This window comes from Cervus elaphus, chromosome 20 (genome assembly GCF_910594005.1).
Source record: "Cervus elaphus chromosome 20, mCerEla1.1, whole genome shotgun sequence".
Lineage (NCBI taxonomy): Eukaryota > Metazoa > Chordata > Mammalia > Artiodactyla > Cervidae > Cervus > Cervus elaphus.
The window spans coordinates 96,039,011-96,045,716 of NC_057834.1; the positions used below are offsets into that span (position 1 = coordinate 96,039,011).

The 6,706-nt window shown below is 38.8% G+C and overlaps 1 non-coding gene across 1 annotated transcript; it reads right to left on the minus strand.

Moving 5' to 3' along the window:
* Window positions 1-5,931: 5,931 nt before the first annotated feature.
* On the minus strand, window positions 5,932-6,038 carry LOC122678451. Its single transcript, XR_006336124.1, has one exon. It is a non-coding gene; the product is annotated as a U6 spliceosomal RNA (small nuclear RNA).
* Between the last annotated feature and the right edge of the window lie 668 nt (window positions 6,039-6,706).

Genomic DNA, 6,706 nt, shown 5'->3' on the forward strand with positions numbered 1-6,706 from the left:
ATAGCTGTACGTGGGTATGTTTTTATGTGATATGAAGCTTAGTGACCAGGAGGGTCCTAATTAGTTTATCTCCTAAATGAGCATACCTCCTAATGTCTGTGAACAAACACTGAGTTTCATAAATATGGATATTGTATTTAGTATTACCATAACAAAAGCTTCTTTTTAAAATGACATTAATATAAATGCTGTAAATCAAGCCTTTTTCACTGTCATAAGTTGAGAAAACTTTAATAGGCAGCAGCTCAGTATTCTGTATCAAGGATTCCCATGACTTAGTAACTTTACTTGTAGGAATTTATCCTTCAAACGTATTCCCGTATGTGTGTAAGGATGAATAAGGATGTTATTCATACCTATTTTTGCTATTTTAAAAGCAAAAGAATGGAAAACAGCTTATGTATCCATCCACAGGAGACTGGTGTGTTAATGACACAATTCTGTGAGGGGTATGGTATAGTTGAGAAGCAGGAGATTGATCTGAGTTGGTGTGTCATGATTTCTAACTTCTGAGACAGCAAAGCAAGGTGCAAAGCAATGCGTATGTTATGCTCCCACTTTTTCAAGAGAGTTTATACCATGGTGCATTATTTTTAGAGGAACATACATAATTTAATGGGCTTCCCAGGTGGCTCAGTGGTAAAGAATCCACCTGCAGTGCAGGAGGTGCAGGAGACGAGGGTTCTATCCCTGGGTCAGGAGGATCCCCTGGAGGAGAGCATGGCAACCCACTCCAGTATTTTTGCCTGGAGAATCCATGGACAAAGGAGCCTAGTGGGCTACAATCCATGGGATCACATAGAGTCAGACAGGACTAAAGTTACTTAGCGTGTAATTTAATATGTGTAAAAATCATTCTGGTAGTTTAAATCATGGATCTGCAGTAAAAAGATAACTGTCTAAAGATAAAGTTTTATATCTAAGGATTACATTTTATTAGCTTTTGTGTTTAAGTTTTATACCATGGGCATATTCTACCTCTTAATAATAAAATTAATACCAGGCATCCTAATTTGAAAATGGCAGTTAAGCAAGTAATTTAGAAAAAAACTTCTTAAGTGAAAAGAAGACAGCTACTTTAAATATAGTAAATGCTATATAGTTTGGAGCGTGTAAATTTTTCATGTAAATTAGCTCATGAACAGCAAAACAGCATTATAACACTGAAAAAAAGATTAATTCCTCTTGGAGTGGGATTCTACATGAATGTGTTTTTTTGGAGGAAATGGGAGATTCCTTATTTTTTACATTTCTTTCATTACACAAAGTTCACTAATATTTTTATAATAACTACTTTTTACACACCATGAAAATAGCATTGTCATTAAAGTCAGGCTATGGATAAAGATATTGTGATGGAACAGTGAAAACAGTAAAGACCTGGGAGGGATGTTTCTGACTGTAAAGCATAAATATAGGCAATGCTTATTGACTACGCAAAAGCCTTCGACTGTGTGGATCACAATAAGCTGTGGGAAATTCTGAAGGAGATGGGAATACCAGACCACCTGACCTGCCTCTTGAGAAACCTGTATGCAGGTCAGGAAGCAACAGTTTGAACTGGACATGGAACAACAGACTGGTTCCAAATAGGAAAAGGAGTATGTCAAGGCTGTTTATTGTCACCCTGCTTATTTAACTTATATGCAGAATACATCATGAGAAACGCTGGGCTGGAAGAAGCACAAGCTGGAATTAAGATTGCCAGGAGAAATATCAATAACCTCAGATATGCAGATGACACCACCCTATGGCAGAAAGTGAAGAGGAACTAAAAAGCCTCTTGATGAAAGTGAAAGAGGAGAGTGAAAAAATTGGCTTAAAGCTCAACATTCAGAAAACTAAGATCATGGCATCTGGTCCCATCACCTCATGGGAAATAGATGGGGAGACAGTGGAAACAGTGTCAGACTTTATGTTTTTGGGCCCTAAAATCACTGCAGATGGTGACTGCAGCCATGAAATTAAGACACTAGCTCCTTGGAAGAAAAGCTATGACCAACCTAGATAGTATATTAAAAAGCAGAGACATTACTTTGCCAACAAAGGTCCATCTACTCAAGGCTATGGTTTTTTCAGTGGTCATGTATGGATGTGAGAGTTGGACTATGAGGAAAGCCGAGCACTGAAAAATTGATGCTTTTGAACTATGGTGTTGGAGAAGACTCTTGAGAGTCCCTTGGACTGCAAGGAGATCCAACCAGTCCATCCTAAAGGAGATCAATCCTGGGTGTTCATTGCAAGGACTGATGCTGAAGGTGAAACTCCAATACTTTGGCCACCTCATGAGAAGAGTTGACTCATTGGAAAAGACCCTGATGCTGGGAGGGATTGGTGGGCAGGAGGAGAAGGGGACGACAGAGGATGAGATGGCTGGATGGTATCACCGACTCGATGGGCATGAGTTTGAGCAAACTCCGGGAGTTTGTGATGGACAGGGAGGCCTGGCGTGCTGCGATTCATGGGGTCGCAAAGAGTCGGACACGACTGAGCGACTAAACTGACTGACTGACTGACAACATCTGTTTTGTTTTACCTCAAAGGAAACAAAATTACTCTTCCTTGACTTTTGACAATAAGTTTATGAGAAGGCAATTTGGGGCTCAGGGAGAGGAGAAAGACATTACAAGTCCTTAATTTGGGTTTTGTAGATCACTACAGGGGGCTAAAGGCCTGAGGATATCACTTAGGACACCTACGTTTGTTTGCTGGTAAAAATACTTTTTTCAAAATAGTAACAGAAAACCCCTTAGTCTGGTTTAGATATGAAATAATTGAAAGTGATAAGTCTTGAGAGTAAAAGTCTAAATATTCTTGATAAAATTATTAAATTTTGTATCAAGAGAAACACTGGAGATTGAGTTTCTAATACAATTTCTTTGTTTTAGTGATGAGATGAAAAAAGTTGTGGCTTGCTCTTGCTGACATGTACAGTGAGTGAGTATCTAATCTGATAATAAACAGAGTCTCAGATATTTGGGGTAATAAAGTAGCCTATAAATCATTAAGATGCATTCCACAATAATATAAAATGAATAGAATATGACTGAAAAATGTAATGAAAGCATTTTAACAGTGAAGTTCCTGAGTATGGGAGTCAGAATGCTTGAGTTTGAAGCTTAGTTCTAGCACCTGCTATCTATGTAAACTTAAAGAGTCAATTTACTGAACCTCTAAATTGCAGGTTCCTGCTTTGTAAAAATGAGAAAAATAATAACATTTCACAGTTTTCAAAAGCTAGAAGTTCATGGCAGACCAGGGTAGAATGTGTGGCAAGTAGACCAAGTGGGTAGCACTTAGGTCAGAAAGCTACGTTTTCATGTTTTGATATTTCAGCTTCTTTGCAGAGGTATACTATACATAGGCCATGTATTCCAGTGGAGAAAGTTGATGATGTTTTTTTGCACAGCTCACAGAGATAAGATAAGAGCGATAGGTGACTTGAACTATTCAGATGGGCCAAAGTCTTGTTCAACTGATAATATAGCAGTTAAAGAGCTCTTGACTTTCTTCCTAGCAATTTTATGTCATAGGGAAAACATTTTAGGGGGAGTTCTTCAAGTTTCAGGACTGTCTGGTTCACTGGCGGCTGATGACACACCCCTACGTATTTCCACAGATTTCCAAACATGGAAAGACTAACCCCAATTGAGAACTATGACTAGAGGAACCAAGGGACTGCTCTGAATTTAATCATATCAACAGGAGAATGGATTTGTAATGAAGACATACAGAGAACTTTGGGAGAAAATGACCTGTTATCCTGAAAATTCTGTTATCTAAGAAATGGAAAGCAAGATATTTAATATATACTTCCTAGACCAAATCTCCCCAAACTATGTCCGTAAGAATGTCTATATAAAACAAATGGCTTGTGGCTGAAAGAAAAATGTTTTGTAAACACTACACACTTAATCAGCCATCTTTAGAGTTATAATACATACTATTAGCATAATAAAGGGTCAGAGAAATCTTAGAATAGGAAACCAAGTATCAAACATTTCAGAAGAGATGACTCTTCTCTATACATCTATTAATATGCTCTCTTCCTCTGGCATATCTTCCATTTCTACTGTAATAGTTTTCTCAACAGTAATTTTAAAAGATAAAAAAATAAAAATTTAAATTTAAAAATAAATAAGAGCTTCTCGGAATAGGCTTTAAACTACATACATACCTCAGAGGTACTGCGGGTTCAGTTCTAGACCACCAGGATAAAGTGAATACCACAGTAAAGTAAGTCACACAAAATTTTTGACTTCCTGATAAATATAAAACTTTTACTTACACTATACTATAATCTGTTACATGTGGAAAAGTATTATATCTAAAAAATAATGTACATACTTGATTTAAAATACCTTATTGCTGAAATATGCTGATCATCATCCAAGCCTTCAATGAGATACAATCTTTTTGCTGGTAGAGGATCTTGTCTTGAGGTTGATGGCTGCCAACTAGTCATGGTGTGGGTTACTGAAGTTAGGATGGCTGTGGCAATTTCTTAAAACAAGACAGCAATGAAGTTTGCTGTATTGATTAACCCTTTCTTTTGTGAATGATTTCTCTGAAGTGTACACTGCTATTTGATAGCATCTTACCCACAGCAAAAATTCTTTCAAAACTGGAGCCAATTCTCTCAAACCCTGAGCAATCTCAAAGTCAACTGTGAGAGTTGGCATCAACTTCTTTCACAGTCCTGTTAACATTTGCATTTTGACCCCTTCTCATGGATCATTAATGCTGCTAATGACATCCATTCTGGGACTTCCATAGTGGTCCAGTGGCCAAGACCCATGCTTCCATTGCAGGGACACAGGTTTGATCCTTGGTCTGAGAACTAAGATCCCACATGCTATGCAATGTGGCCAAAAATAAATAAATAATATTTTTCAAAAAATTACATCCATTCTATACATAATAGTTTGCATCTGCTAACCCCAAACTCCCAAATTATCTCTCCCCCAACTCCAACCCGTAGGCAAAAACAAGTCTGTCTTCTATGGTTCCGTTTCTTAAATAATAAGACTTTAAATACAAAATTACTCCTTGATCTATGGGCTTCAGAAAGGATGCTGTGTTAGCAGGCACAAAACAACACAAATCTTGCTGCATGGCTCCATCAGGGTTCTTAGATTACCAGGTGCATTGTCTACGAACAGCATTATTTTGGAATAATCCTTTTTTTCCCTAAGCAGTAAGTCTCAAAAAGTGGGCTTAAAACATTCAGTAAACTATGTCATAAATAGATATGCTAAGCATCTAGGCTTTGTTGTTCCATTTATAGAACACTGGGAGCAGCTTTAGCATAATTCTTATGGGCCTAGGATTTTTGGTAAATGAGCATCGACTTCTTCAAGTCACCAACTACATTCAGTTCAGTTCAGTTCAGTCGCTCAGTCGTGTCCGACTCTGCGACCCCATGAATCGCAGCACGCCAGGCCTCCCTGTCCATCACCAACTCCCGGAGTTTGCTCAAACTCATGCCCATCGAGTCGGTGATGCCATCCAGCCATCTCATCCTCTGTCGTCCCCTTCTCCTCCCGCCCCCAATCCCTCCCAGCATCAGGGTCTTTTCCAATGAGTCAGCTCTTCTTATGAGGTGGCCAAAGTATTGGAGTTTCAGCTTCAGCATCAGTCCTTCCAATGAACACCCAGGACTGATCTGCTTTAGGATGGACTGGTTGGATCTCCTTGCAGTCCAAGGGACTCTCAACAGTCTTCTCCAACACCATAGTTCAAAAGCATCAATTTTTCAGCGCTCAGCTTTCCTCACAGTCCAACTCTCACATCCATACATGTCCACTGGAAAAACCATAGCCTTGTCTAGATGGACCTTTGTTGGCAAAGTAATGTCTCTGCTTTTTTTTTTTTTTTCTTTTTCTTTTTTTTTTTTTCCTTCTTTTTTCTTCTTTCTTTTCTTTTTTTTTTTAAAATATGGAACGCTTCACGAATTTGCGTGTCATCCTTGCGCAGGGGCCATGCTAATCTTCTCTGTATCGTTCCAATTTCAGTATATGTGCTGCCGAAGCGAGCACTGTCTCTGCTTTTTAATATACTATCTAGGTTGGTCATAACTTTCCTTCCAAGCAGTAAGCGTCTTTTAATTTCATGGCTGTACCATCTGCAGTGATTTTGGAGCCCCAAAAAATAAAGTCTGATACTGTTTCCCCATCTATTTCCCATGAAGTGATGGGACCACAGTTGGCCCTAAAAAGAGTCAGCCTGACATTTGAAGCTCTGCAGCCAGGCATTGACTTCTCCTCTTTACCTATGTAAAAGCCCAGATGCCAACATCTTTCAATATAGGCTGTCTCAGTCTACATAGAAATATAAGGCTGTTTCATCTACATTGAAAATCTGCTATTTAGTGTTGCCACTTTTATAATTATTTTAGCTAGAGCTTCCAGATAACTTGTTGCAGCTTCTACATCTGCACTTGTTGCTTCCCTTGCACTGTTATATTGTGGAGATGGCTTTTTCCCTTAAACCTCATGAATTAACCTCTACAAGCTTCAAACTTTTCCTCTGCAGCTTCCTCAGCTCTCTCAACCTTCACAGAATTGAAGAGAGTTAAGACCTTGAAGAGAGTTAGGGTCTTTCTCTGGTGGCTCAGACATAAAGAATCTGCCTGCAATGCAGGAAACCTGGGTTTGATCCCTGGGTGGGGGAGATGTCCTGGAGAAGAGAATGGCTAACCATGCCA